The 14,287-nt window shown below is 45.3% G+C and overlaps 1 long non-coding RNA gene across 1 annotated transcript; it reads right to left on the bottom strand.

Annotated features, from left to right (window-relative positions):
* Positions 1 to 9,397: 9,397 nt before the first annotated feature.
* On the bottom strand, positions 9,398 to 12,321 carry LOC149367308 (uncharacterized). Its single transcript, XR_016287012.1, has 3 exons — positions 11,951 to 12,321; positions 11,620 to 11,795; positions 9,398 to 9,897 (listed from the first exon to the last, which is right to left on the bottom strand). It is a non-coding gene; the product is annotated as an uncharacterized LOC149367308 (long non-coding RNA).
* Positions 12,322 to 14,287: the final 1,966 nt, after the last annotated feature.

Raw genomic sequence — 14,287 nt, 5'->3', positions numbered from 1 at the left:
TTGGTTAAGCCCGGTTATTGCGAAAGCAATATCCGTACCTACGCCATGGTTCAGCTGGTAGTGTATCTGGTGGTGGTGCTTGTGGTTAGACTTGTGGCGATGCATCTGTTATACAATCCAATCCAATGTAATCTACTGTAATCTAATCTAATCTAATCCAATCCAATCCAGTACAATCCAGTCCAGGCAGGCCGACGTTCATGTGCACCGCCATCGCACACGGACGGCGCGAGATCGCGAAGCAATGTTAAGCCGCTGGTGGTTGGCACAGCTACTGCTTTCTAGCGACTTGAGTCGAGCCCATAGAGTTTCTTACTATTACCTAGAGGGAAAGCTGGCAGCCCGTCTATGGGAGTTTGCATGGCGACCCCTCGAGACCACTTCAGCCACCATGGGCGCTCAAAGCATCATGGGGCGGTGAGCTACTTGTTGCGGAACTGCAACTTTTGGCCAAAAATATAATAGAAAAATAGAGCTGTTTGATGACTACAAACGTCCTAATATTCAATATCTGGTCTAATGATTGCAACAAACGAGCAGAAAAGCATTTAAGTGCAAAGTTTGCCCAAAATAAGAGACGACTCGCTCTCCTATTGGCCAAGTAAAGAACACTATAAAAACTAATATTTCGTAATTAATAGGTGCACTTTTAAAAGTAAATATGTTTTCAAAAAAAATTTTGTTGCTTAAACACTATAAGAGGTTTTTAGTGGCATTTCATAAAAATGAAACCTCTTATTGGCGTCGTGTGTCGTCGCGTTTTCACTACTATGGGTTTTGCACACTGCGTTCGCGCGAAAGTCGTCTGCACACACACGGACAGCGTTTTTGGAATGAAGCATCTTAGTAATGACACTCCGTGTTCCTGAAAAACTACGACTGTCTCGCAACAAGTAGCTCACCGCCCCATGATGCTTTGAGCGTCCATGGCGGCTGAAGTGCAGCGCCGCCAGCTTTCCCTCTAGGTAATAGTAAGAAACTCTATGGTCGAGCCTAATCTTTTCAGCGTAACGCCACAACCGCGCTCCTAGCGGAGAGCGCAGGAGTTAGGCGCCGCCGCGGCTTGCGACGGCGCGAGTCGGTCGCATCATCATCATCATCAAAACGTTTATTTCCACCGAAATGAGACTCCTTTTTGGACCCCCCGGCACGCAGGCCTAAGGGAGCCCTACTTAGGAGCGGTCGCCGTTCTCTTTGGCGTGACGTCACAAAGCACCTGTTGCGCTCCTAGCGGAGAGCGCAGGAGTTAGGCGCCTGTGCTGGCACCGCCGCGGCTTGCGACGGCGCGAGTCGGTCGCCCTTCTCTTCGGCATGATGTCACACATGACGTCACACAGAAGTCAACTAAAGGTCAATGGTGGCACCGCCGCGCCACGGCAAAGGCTGAAAGTGCAAGTAGTAAAGCTTTCGCTTTAAAAAGCGTATCACGCCAACCGTTTGCCGCAGATTGTTCTGGATGGCGTCATACGATTCAGCGTTTCGTGCAGCATAAACTTACTATAGTCGATACAAGTGGCTCCACCCACATTCAGCCTCCGCGCACAGAATTTCTCCAAGACGAAAAAGTAGTCCGCTGCTTAAACGTTTCTTGTTGCCTAAACAAAAAGCTTATCACAAGAAATTGAGCTCTAGAATTTTTATATGTGGATTGTTTGACACAGTCAAACATTAAAAAGCTGATTTTGTTTGCTGTTCCGATTGGCCAGCGGAGTAATACAAAACGCCGCGGACCACGGCCCAGTGTAAGCAACTGCTATACTAAAGTTAGAGCCTAGCTGGCGGCAGGAATTCGAAATGGCGACCTATTATCGGATGCTGCGGGTGTCCACCGAGATATGTGAAGAATTGACTGTTGGGCGAGTTGGTGCATGGGTCGATGATACAGTGCGCAAGAACGGACCGGACGGACGAAGAACAAACATGGGCTGCTTACTGCAGCTGTGAGACAGATATTGTAGCGAGAGCTGCGCTACGCTACCCAGTCATGCATTCCGCCCTGAGCCTGGGAGGCCGATAGTGCGCATGCACGAAACCAGTGTTCGCCGCCGCCGCCGCGCAAGGAGCGGCGCCAGCCCGACAACGCCCGCCGGCGCCGCGCGTGAATGCGCATGCGCGGCAACCGTGAGCGCGCTTCCGAAACTGTGAGCGCGCTTCAGTTTCAAGCCACGGATGAAGAACAATTTTCCGAAGGATACTGCAGCGCGTTGCCGTGTTTTGGTACATGTTTGCGGGGTTTGAGTCGTCCCGAAGCGACGCAGGCTTTGAGGACGCTGTAAAAGGGCTCCGGATTAACAGCAGTTCTTAATGTGCGCTGACATTACACAGTACACAGACGTTCTGCTTTTCGCCTCAATCGAAATGCGGCCGCTGTAGCCGGAGTTCGATAAACTTCGATCCCACGACCTTGAGATCAGCCGAACGCCAAAGCCGCTTAGCCTCCGCGCCGGATTTTTGCCGTGCTTTCAGGCGATCGGTATGTGAAATCTCTTAATTTCAGAACGTTGCCCAAAGCTGTTATAAAATCTGACAAAATATTTTTGCAGAAATGTCTCGAAAAACCTGAGCTGCACCAAGTGGTGACTATCACATGCGATACACAGTAAAGGATGCAGGGACTCGTTCGATCGAATGTAAAATTTACCATCGATTTTATATGTGTGTATTATTGTATATACCTTTATGCATACTCTGTAGTTTCTACCGGCGCCTTGGTTATACCTGCGATTAATTCCAGACAATGTGTTCGTCCATCGCACGCTCGCATAAGTCATTCTAAACTTTAGATGCACCAAAGCAGATGAGTAAATTTTTATTCTTGTTTTCACAATACAGCCACTACCAGTGGCGTAGGCAGGAATACTCGCAGGGGGGGGGGGGGGGGGGGGGTATACGTCACTGGTAAAAAAAAATATAAAGAGAGCCTGCACTTCAACAATATCAGTGATTTTTCTTCTTTTATAAAGCTGAAGGGTTAGTTTCATTCACTGCAATATCTACATAATGATACGAGAGCTCACAGGATCCCAGGAAGTCGAGGACTTCATTTGTAAAGAACATTTATTTTCTCAGAAAAAAGAAACATCGTGGCCATTTACAATATTTTCACATCATATACAACACAAAAGATTCTGCTCTACAACAAATTCATCAACGGCAAACGATTGGCATTTTTCAAAACTTCTACCTCATGCATGCAAACCTGCGCCCGGCCGCAGAGGCCCTTTAAAAAAACGCACTTTCTATTTTCACGATAGTTTACAGTGATTTGAGGACAATCCAAAGGATGAAAAAAAGCTGCCACCATCTGGAAGACAAGTAATGAGCGTTAGCTGTTTTAGTTTACTAGAATTGATATGAATGCAATTAAAGGGAGGTACACCAATGGAAATACGAATTTGTACGTTATTTCCCCATATGATAAACACACTCACAAACATTTCGCTTGAACATATTGTAACCAACTATCACACAAATCACTGCTTAACATCTTCGCTGGCACCTTCATCAAATTCTTCACTCGATTGGTTAGGCTAACTGCCTTCTTCCATAACACTTTCATCATCTATGGAACCAGATTCTTCTTCTTGGCTCTTCTTAAATTAGCACAAACATCGTCCTGTGATTGTTTCTACAATGCACTTGATGGCACTGCAAGTCTACAAGTCTTGAGATGGCGCTACAAGTCTCAATGCGAGATGTGCTGTTTTCTAGTTCCTGCCACAGATGGCGCTGTGATCTCAGGGTGGTAGCAGGCCCCACGATATCTCGAAACATGACCAGTAAGAGCTAACACCGGACGCGTAATTCGGAGGTCGTGGGTTCGGATCTCACCGGCGGCATGTGGTTGTTTTTTCTTCTGCTTTTCTAATCAATTAGCTTTAAGCGACAACATATTCAGTAATATTCTTACTTGATCAGCACCACAAAAAAAATAAAATTAAAAACAATCCCTTGTGTTCCTTTGTTTCTGTGGCTGTTGGCTTCTCTCATATTTATAACGAGCCCCTCATCCCCTTCCCTTGTTTGCTTAATTGCTTAGCGAGGGCCTCGGTTCTGGCAGCCTTGACGCCATAGGAAGCATAAGAAGGTTCTCACACAGCTTCCACCCTCGCCGTTCGATGGCGTTCTACGCCACACCAGCGGTAACTCAGGACGTTCCACGTCCGCCGCTTACGCACGTGGGTGGCGCTGATGAACACTCTCAAGGTTAGGTTATCTGTAAACATAAATACCCCCGAAAGCAGAAGGTTTGACAGCCGTCGCCGTAGCTCAGAGGTAGAGCACCGGACGCGTAATTCGGAGGTCGTGGGTTCGGATCCCACCGGCGGCATGTGGTTGTTTTTTCTTCTGCTTTTCTAATCAATTAGCTTTAAGCGACAACATATTCAGTAATATTCTTACTTGATCAGCACCACAAAAAAATAAAATAAATTAAAAACAATCCCTTGTGTTCCTTTGTTTCTGTGGCTGTTGGCTTCTCTCACTCTTACACAAGTAGGCTGACATGAAAAGGTAATCGTGTGAACTGTGCCTACAATTACCATACTTAGTGTGGTAGCAAAGATGTGACTTTTTTGAGCAATAAGTTCCACTTCCCATTATAGTGCCGCGACAACGTACATCAATCTTTCTGAGAATAAACCCACACACTTATTTTCATTTCTACATTTTACTATATCGATGCGGTGTGCAAATAGCATGCGCGAAAAAAAGGCCGAAAGGAGGCGGGGAGGGATGTAGCGCTCAGAAAGTTTTGAGGGATGTTCTGACACCGAAACAACTCCCCTGGCTACATCCCTGGTTACTACAACTGGGGCTCGCCGATGCCGATGTACAACAGCAGCTGGGGCAGGTTAATCAGAAAAAAAAAAGTTTCAACTCATATATACAAGCACACACGTACACATGCGAAAAGGTCACCCGTCCGAGTATTCTAATTCAAGAAAAATATCGCACACGTATCGTGAACACAAAGAATGAAACGCCAGAAATGAGCTACATGCACTATAGCTATATAAGACAGATATGCATAAAACTTCACTGACAACTGTCAGCGGCGATGAAAAATAGCAAAGAAAAATAACAGGCTCATGGCCATAACACATAACATAGTGGCAATGTGAGAATAAGGTTTTAATAAAATCGGATCAGAATCACACTTAAACCACACATTTTTAGCCCCCTCTCATGGTTTGGAGTTTGTTTTCGTACTCCCTTGGTATTTGTTCCTTCATACATTTGCCGATACTGCTTGAATGATGCTGTTTACATGTGTGTTTAGATGTGTGTGCATCAAGTCAATATGTCTGACATTCTTGCTCATATGCTTTCACAGGAGGTTGGAAATATAAATGTGATAGAGGCCTGATTGCTGAAATAATTGGTTGATTCAACACTAGCAGAGCAAATAGCAATTTATTACTGTCCCTTAAACAGCGTGAGCTTCTTAAACATCTTCTGCATTTGTTTGCCTTGGAAAGTTTGTGTGGCTTGCTTGGCAACATGAAAAAGGCTTATATATTAAGATAGCACTCTGCTACACTTCTGATCAGAAGAATGTAGTAGTTCTCCAGAGGTTCATCTTCAAACATATGTGACTGCACCGCTTTGAAAACATCTGTCTGTTGCAAAGATTCCAATAACTGATGTAGCAGGTCGTGTAAAAGTTTTTGAAGCCAGTTTTTTCATGTGCACTTCCTGTCGAACAAGGAATTCAGATTGCTGAAAGATTTTTACTACACTGTCTGATAGATAGCAGAGCCCCCCTTTACTTTTCCTGTGTGTAAAAGATGCAGCTGCATCTGTGTGAGGAGCAAACATTGCTGCAGTCCACTGCTCACACATCAGCTTTAAGCTTAGCTTGCGTGCGACATAGCCAGCATTACATGCTACAGCTCGACTACCAAAATCGCTGATGTTTTCTGCGGACGCTATATAATCATGTTCAGCAGCTAGGCGGTGCTGCCCAGTTTTCTCTCTCTGTAGGCCGGCTCCTTGCTGTGGCGGCATTCAATACCTCAGCTGACGAATGTCTGGTACTGGCACTGCACTACAAGATAGTAATATTATCTAAAATTTGACGATTCCTAGAGGCAACATCACAAAGTTCTTTTTGCACTAGTATTCTTTTAAATGCTGCTTGAAATTACTGTGCTGTGGGGTTATCATTGTGGCCACCATATGCCCTGATAAGCCCCCCAAAAAATTCAAGATGGCCCTGGCAGATTTTATATGCTTGAATGTACTTCATTATTTTTTTTTGCAAAACCAGCAAGTTATACAGGGCAGCCAGACTTTCCATAAATATGATAAATCCCAGAAAACCTGTCTTACGGCTTGTCTCAATAATTTTACGCCTGTTTACAGGCTCTCTCAAAAAAGACAGGTGCCGAGTTGCAACTTCAAAGAAGTTTTGTATTTCTGTTGCATTTTTTTCATTGGTTTTTTTTTCAATCCTTCCGGTACATGCTTCAAGAATTTAAAGCATCAAATATGCCATTGACAAAAGTTAAAAACTCTTCTGTTTGCTCGCAGTTTGCAAATCCCTGTAAATGCAGTGCTCTGCACTCTGCAAGTGCTGTCGCTACTGAATGGCTCATCACTTGTGCTGCGAGATGAACCTTCATTGGTTGCCTGCGCCACTCAATGTGCGCCTTTCTTAGTTTGTTTGCCAGGTGTATGCCGTCCTTTTCTTGCAATGCGTGCAGCTTTTCTATATACTCCCATGCTACGACCTTATTGTTGTGATCAGTGAAGTATGTGTGCAAAAGTATTCCTTACCAGCTTGAGCATTTGACACGGATCTAAGAATGCTGTCACTGGTTCTTGGTTGGCGGGATGTGGGAATGTTGTTTTCAGGCAGGTGATGTCTGCAATATCGCAGCCTAGCTCTTGAAGTATAGCTATATTTGCAGGCGCACCGTCACAGGTTAAAGAAACAAAGCCCCAGTATCGTGTGCACAAAACAAGCCTTGCGTGACTAAATTTGCCCGTTGCTCAGCTACTAGCCCATCATGAAAGTACCCGAGTGGTATCTTCCAGTGACCATTGATGCAGACTGCCATTATTACAAAGGCAGCCTTTGCCTGTGGTAAACAATCACCATCAGCTCCTGCACCAATATCAACAAAGCCTTAAAAATGTCCCCTGCTCCACTACACTTGCTGTTGTATTGATATTCATCGAAAACAAGGCTACATACAGTTTGGTGGCCTCGGTTGCTAGCCTCCACATGCTCAGTGCATTGAATGCCTCTTTGGAAAAGCCTGCCTTTCCACCTTTGCTTCCAAACCACTTCCTTAATGTTCTTGGATGCAGCAAGCATGTATCAGATACGTTTCTTACATAAGCATAAGCTCGAGGGGAATAAAAATGAAGAGTGAGAGAACTCAGGTGTGTAATTTTTTGGGGCATGCTGTCCTGTGTGCTTGGCGACCTGTCGCTGAAGGAGCTGTTGGTTTGCAGTGCCAAGGCTATCTAACACCACTGGCTGTTCTTTTAGCAAAATAATTTGTGTTGTTAGCGCTTTCAGGGCACATTTCAATTCTGCATTCTGTTTTTTAAGGCGCCTCCTTGCATGTTGAAGCCTTTTTATCTCCCTTCTTGACTTTTGTTACTGAGCAGGAATTCTTGCTGCACGAGCTCGCAAGAATGCCTTCTCTGGGGTGTGAACCTGTAATGTAGAATCAAACACAATTATTGGATTCTTACTGCCACTATGATATGCTCAAATTCAAAACAGTTCGCAAATGTTACTTCGACCTTGCCAACATCTATATGCGGCTATATGAATTCAGAAATTCTATGAAAACTATTTTATCTTAGGGCGTCAGATCCTGTCTTCAGTAAATTATGACTAGCTGGTCTGCTTGAAATAGAAATTCATGCATTGCATAATACATAGATATTAATATATACTGTTAAACAATTCATTCTGCAGAATCAAATTTCCTATAATCATGCCCTTTATAAGGTGCTATTGCCTAGTGTTGTTTAATGACAGCATTTCCAGCAATCACTAACACCGACATGGCAATATGCACAATTAGTACAAACATAACATCTGCTTATCGTTGTTTGCTTACTTCGTTTTGGTGTGGCCACTGAAGCTGGCACGGACAACAAAGGTGCCTGCTCCTGTGCCTACAGCTGCTCACAGTTAACTCAGGGGCTAAGCACTGTGCAATTAATTTTAGTCATCATGGAATTTGTATTCAGTTTTAGCATCATATCATCTCATTTAGAATATTACTATGTGATGCATGCCACTTGGCTTGCAAGTTGAGGCAAGTGGTTCTCGAAGTAATACAAAACTGCAAGGACTGTGAGAGTATTTAAACAAATGAAATTTCTGACTGCATAAACATTATGGTAATAAAATGCTGGTGAAAACTATATTCAGATCGATATCTCTATGCCAACAAGAAAACAGCAGCAAAACATGAGCAGAATGTTGTGGTAAGTTGAATATAGTTCACTGTACATGAAGGCTCACCTAAGGCTTGGGAGAGGAACAGCTAAGAAAAACATGTTAAACAGTGTCACTCAGTCAAGCTCGTTTCACTCACAACTGCAGTGTGGATCCACTGTGGTTCAGTTAAAAATATTTTTTTCTAAATTTAAATCACAAAATTAAAAAAAAGTCATCCTAGCCCTACACAAAATGACCAACTGTTTGATACCATAGCTTTAGTGACTGAGCTGGCAAAGCTGTGCTAGTTGATAAATCATTTAAAACCATTGCACTTTGTTCTTTTCATGTATAAGCTTAGAGGAGCCAATAGAATGAGATATGTTTGGCTTAATAGCCTAAGTTTATTCAAGCAAAGTGAACTTTCATGGTGAACTCTCCTATTCCATCAGGGTAGTAACTTAGCACTATTTATTTCAAATACAGAACGAAAGTGATAGGGAACAGAGACAAAAATCATCTGCTTATCTGTGCAAGGGAGGATTCGCCCCGAAAAGTGCCAACTATGCCCGAGGGGCCATGGACAGACGAGATGACCTGGGCTGAGTGCAGAGGGATGTCCATAGGCGTGTTGTGAACGCATATATCTTTGAATCTGCTTCCGTGTGTAGGCCACGTCAGTAGTCAGTAAAAGGAAGAGAAAAGTGACTTGCTACCTCCTCTGATGGCTCTGAATCTTCAAGTGCACGGCCAAGATCAGTGGGGCCAGGGGCAGACAGCACAGCTTGGACTGAGCTCCAATCAGTAGCGATGCCCACAGGGGCCTGATAGTACAAACGCATCTAGCTGTGAACACTCTGCTTGTACAAACAGGCTGCGTAAAATAACAGGTGAAATGTGTATCCCTGGAAAATGGAATCTTACCTCTGCCAGTGCTGAATCTCCATGAACACTGGCAAGACCAGGGGAGTGGGGGGCAGACAAGGTTTCCGAGGTGTCAGTGTCTAGTTCCATGGCAGCCTGATAGGAAAAGCACATTTAGTAGTGAACTCTGCTTCCTGATAAAGGCTCCATCAAATAGTAAAAGTATGGTATGGTATGGTCTGAGGGCTCCGGATTAATTTCGCCCCCATCGAAATGCATCCAAATAGTAAAGGGACAGTAAGAGGATTCTGAGATGCCACCTCTGCCAGCGGGGAATCTTCTTGAAGAGCGCCACCAAGATCACAGGTGCCAGAGGCAGACAAAGCGGCTGTGCTCTCAAAATGGTCTGCGGCAGCCTGAAAGTAAAAGTGCATCTCCCAGTGAACTCTGCACGTGAGCAGTGCCAGTCAATCAAAGCAGTTCTACAGACATTTGATATAGGTACCTGTGCAAGTGGAAAGCGTTCAGGAATGCCAAGAGTGTGCTGGACCAGGGCAGGTAAATGTCCTCCAGAATGGCTTGCAAGTGCCAAGGGCAGGGCTTTGCTGAGCTGGATGAGGCATCTGGGAGGTAGGAAGCTCCAGCACTGGTTATCGTAATTAATGGTACTTAGTGACTATGATAACGTAATGTGTATATAGCCATACTAATTAACTGAGGCATATACAAGACCATCCATTGTAAGTGATGGCAAACAGCTCACACAGAACAATCAGTTCCTATTTTAGTGCCTTCATCGTGAATGTAGCATGGCAGATGGTGAACGGAAAACAGGCAGACTGTGCCATATGGCTCGCTAACCACATGCTGCAGTGTCGATGCATGTCATATACAGGTTGTTTCACCTAATACTGCTAGCAATGTTTAAAAATGGGCTTGTTGAGTTAGAAGAGCACTCTCTTCGGCAAGGCATCATGAGCGGTGTTTTGCATCAGATTACAGGTGAATTAACTAGCAGAGCGCTTTCTTTGGCATAGCACTGTCAACAGTTAAAGGGTCAGTCTACTGAATTTTATCGACCATATTTTCATTGCGGCAACCGATATCTCTTTACTCAAATTACCGTTTAGCCAGCTGTGGTGCCAAGGAGTGCGGTAGAACATTTTAAAATAGAATTTATTAATGTGGGAACACATCTGTATGAGATGGTAGTCTCATCTGGCAACCATCTGGATTTCCGCCACGCGGCGACAAACATGGCGGCGCCCGTCGAAGCCGGACCTCTCGCTTCGGACTGAATTCTCGTTGTTGCTGCCTTTTTCAGTGCGTTCACTGGCCATAAATGGGGCGCCTGTCTTTCGCTTCGTCTCATCTCGCCTATAGGAAAACATATAAGAGATAAATTTGCTTTATTTTAATAATTAGAGTGACGATTCTGCTGCTCCTAGGCTTAAGTGGAGAGTCGGTTTGTTTACAGCAATGGTTCCCGTCCTGACAACCAGATGGCGCCACTATAGGCTGAGTTTATTTTTGCGTCTCTGCTAGCATACGCTGAACTAAAAGTGGGAATGTGCCTGCGTTTTGCGTACGTGTAACTATAAATATTCATGTGATTTACAGAAAAAGCGAGCGGTACGCCTTCTACAGTTTACTAGAACAAAACGTGCGTTTCTCTGACATGGGGGCATACAAATGGTACGTAGTATATTCACTTATGCTTCTACAAAAGAAGACTACCACTTTCTTGAACAAAATGAACGTTTGGGGTCGCCACCATGCTTTTTTATGAGACTTTTAATGCCGAAATAAAATATAAATTCCTGCCTAAACCGGGTGCAGACCCCTCGTTATTGATGTTATAGGGTGCCAACTACCAGAATATGCCATTATTTATACACTCATCTCGGTCTGTAGACTGACCCTTTAAGAATACAGTTCAGATATCGACTGAAGGCTGGTTAACTGGTATCTAATATTGAACATTTTAGCTGGCATAGTTAGGTTCCTATTGGGACATTTCTAGCTCACTTATATGTAACCTCCATTCCCATCGCTGCTGCAGCACAAGTAATTTTGGGTCCACACACGGGTAAAACCAAACTCGCGAAACCCTTTACTCGCATGAGCATGATCCTCAAAAGGCCTGAGCAAATGATATCCTATTTCGCGAAGGCACAACTTTGTGTCAGCCTTACATGCTGCAAAGTACTACATTTGGAGTCGTTTCATCGATAGCTCGCTACATCGCGTCATTGTGCGTAAAACGTACAATGCATGCAACATATGGTCAGTGATGCAGATCATAACGCATTTAAATCATTTTCAGTAAGCAAATTCAGTCTCACCAAAAGAACCGGTAAAGTGTGCTTCCATAGACGAACTGTTCGGTGACGTGCAATCAAAATGCTCCTCCAGAAAATGCTTAGAACAAATACAGGTGTGCTTGGTAGGCTCTCGCTGAACATCGAGCGGCCAAGCAGCCTGTGCCCATTGCCTTCGATGAGCTGCGTTTGCAGGGAACCTGAGAATGGAAAATGCAGTGTATATATGCTTTTATACAGTAAAATGGTAAAACCTCGCACATACTGCTTTACTGAGCTAAAATATTCATCACAGTAATACACATGATAGTCCATAGATTTCCAAACGCATAGCCGAATTAAGAAGTGTACTCACAGGTGGTAGGAGATGCCAGCCTCTTTCGGTGGCCATCGAGCTGGGCGGCAAACACCCACCAGATGCAAAGGGAACAGCCACGTAATCGTCATGCAGTTGCGTTGCTGTTTTTTATATACTGAGCTGTAAATGGGAATGTGGGAAATGGCGTAACCGTCCCACAAAATACCTGCGTTTAGCGTAATGATGATGATGATAGCAAATTTTTATGGCGCAAAGGCATCTGCGGACAAAGAGCACCGCGGCACAAGGTATTTTTACATTGCTCAAAGTGGGGTCAAAGACCCATTTCCCAAGCATTTCACCCTGATCAAGCCGAGCATCAGGCCAGGGGAAAGGTTGTGTCCATTGTGTCATCGGTGGGTACCCGGTGGCACTGGGGATCGAACCCCGCACCTCCCGCATACGAGGTGGATGATCAACTGCTAGGCCACCACTGTGGTATAGCGTTCAGCACACGTAAGCATGCATACGCTTATGGTACGTAGACAGCGCCAATTTAAGCCTTTTTCTAACCGTACCTCTGTACGCCATGAGCGGCGACAGGTGGCAGGGAAATCTGAACGATGCAGCATTTCGGCGGTGGAGGATTTCACTTTCTCTCGCTGCCGAATGCCCAAGTGTACCCGAGCCGCATCGGTGCGGAATCTGAATGCAAATTCTTCCTATGCTTCCACTGGATTCACCGCGTCGCTAAGCAAACTGCTGTTGTGGGATACAGGTACACTTCATCGCACGCGCAATCACAAGCACGGTTAAAAAATTGCGTGTAGTCGCCCGCGTAGCGGTCAGTCCATGCTGCCATTTTTTGCCGCCAGCTCAACTGCGCTCACTTCGGGCCGGCATCCTTGCATTGCGTCTCACCACCTGCTCAAGTGTGCAGAGTCACTTATGGCAGTAGAATAGTGAGGCAAAGCGACGAAAGGACGCATGAAGGCAGCTACTAGCTTCCTTACTCAGAGGATGCACCAAGGATGACTTTGATTAGGGCTCCTCAGTAAGAAAGCTTTCAGAATGACATCAGAGGGCCTCACTGCAGTGAAGGCTTCCTTACTGAGGTAAGGATGTGTGGGGATGGGTGGTTTGGCGGGTAGAATGAGGGGCCCAGCGGGTGAATTTACGGTGAGTTCAGCAGCTGAGTGCATACGAGACATCCCCTGCGAGGTCCGCCAGTGCCCGGTTCCCAGACCGTCGGGCTAAGGAGTCAGCGGCCCGGTTGCTGGGATTTCACGAGTGCACAGGCATCCAGATGAGCTCAGCACGTTTGGGAAGGTGGGGGGTGGGCATATGTGCAACACGCATTGTGCAGGGGGAAGATCCCTGTCCCAGCCTGGTTTAGAATGGCGGATTCTGAATCACTAACTATGTAACCAGCATCTGTGTATGCCAGAGCAATTGCTCTAGCGATGTCCTTCGATTCCTCAGTGGTTGCCTGAAAGAAGATCGAAAATTAGACGGGTTATGTGGCGGTTCTGGACAACTCCAGTGACTCCATGCTGATCGCAGGCAGCATCCACCGAAACAGCATCAGGAACATCCCCGTACCATTTGTACAGTGCTGCTGCATAAGCCATGCAGGCACCTTGTTCACAGTGGAGGTGCATATTCCACGGTAATGGTTTAACATAGATCGAAGTGCAAATATGGGTAGAGAGTTTATGTTTATGGGGTTTAACGTCCCAAAGTGACTCGGGCTACGAGAGACGCCGTAGTGAAGGGCTCCGGAAATTTCGACCACCTGGGGTTCTTTAACGTGCACTGACATCGCACAGTACACGAACCTCGAGAATTTCTCCTCCAAAGAAATTCTAGCCGCCGCGGCCGGGATCGCACCCGCGTCTTTTGGGTCAGCAGCCGAGCACCATAACCGCTGAGCCACCGCGGCGGCTTATGGGTAGAGTGTCCTTGGTGATGTACAGTTTGCGTAGATAGTGATGCCTCACTCATTAAGCCTGAGTCAACCGGCAGTTGTAGCAGCTATATATGTATATATCATTAGTTTTATGAAAGCCTGTTGAAGGCTTTAATCCAGTGCTATCATTTCTTGTTTTCATAGGGAGTTGTGATCATAGGAAAACTGCTGTTTTCATATCAGCCTGCCAATATGTCCAGTGGGCTTCTACCAGTATGAAACTTCATGAGGAACGGGGCTGTGAGCTTCACTTTCCCGTGTCACTCTTCACAGTGAAAAATTTATACTTTAAATGGTCAGCGCAAGCAAGAAAAGCACTGCCCATGTTCATACAATATTCTCTTCACAGAAAATGCTGAGAACTAGTAAAGCAGTTGCACAGCCCTACGCTGTGATAATTTCTAATGAAACAGAACTCAAAAAAG

The sequence above is a fragment of the Amblyomma mixtum genome, chromosome 1 (genome assembly GCF_055824585.1).
Source record: "Amblyomma mixtum isolate Tamu chromosome 1, ASM5582458v1, whole genome shotgun sequence".
Taxonomy (NCBI): Eukaryota; Metazoa; Arthropoda; class Arachnida; order Ixodida; family Ixodidae; genus Amblyomma; species Amblyomma mixtum.
This window is presented reverse-complemented; position numbering and strand designations above follow the sequence as displayed.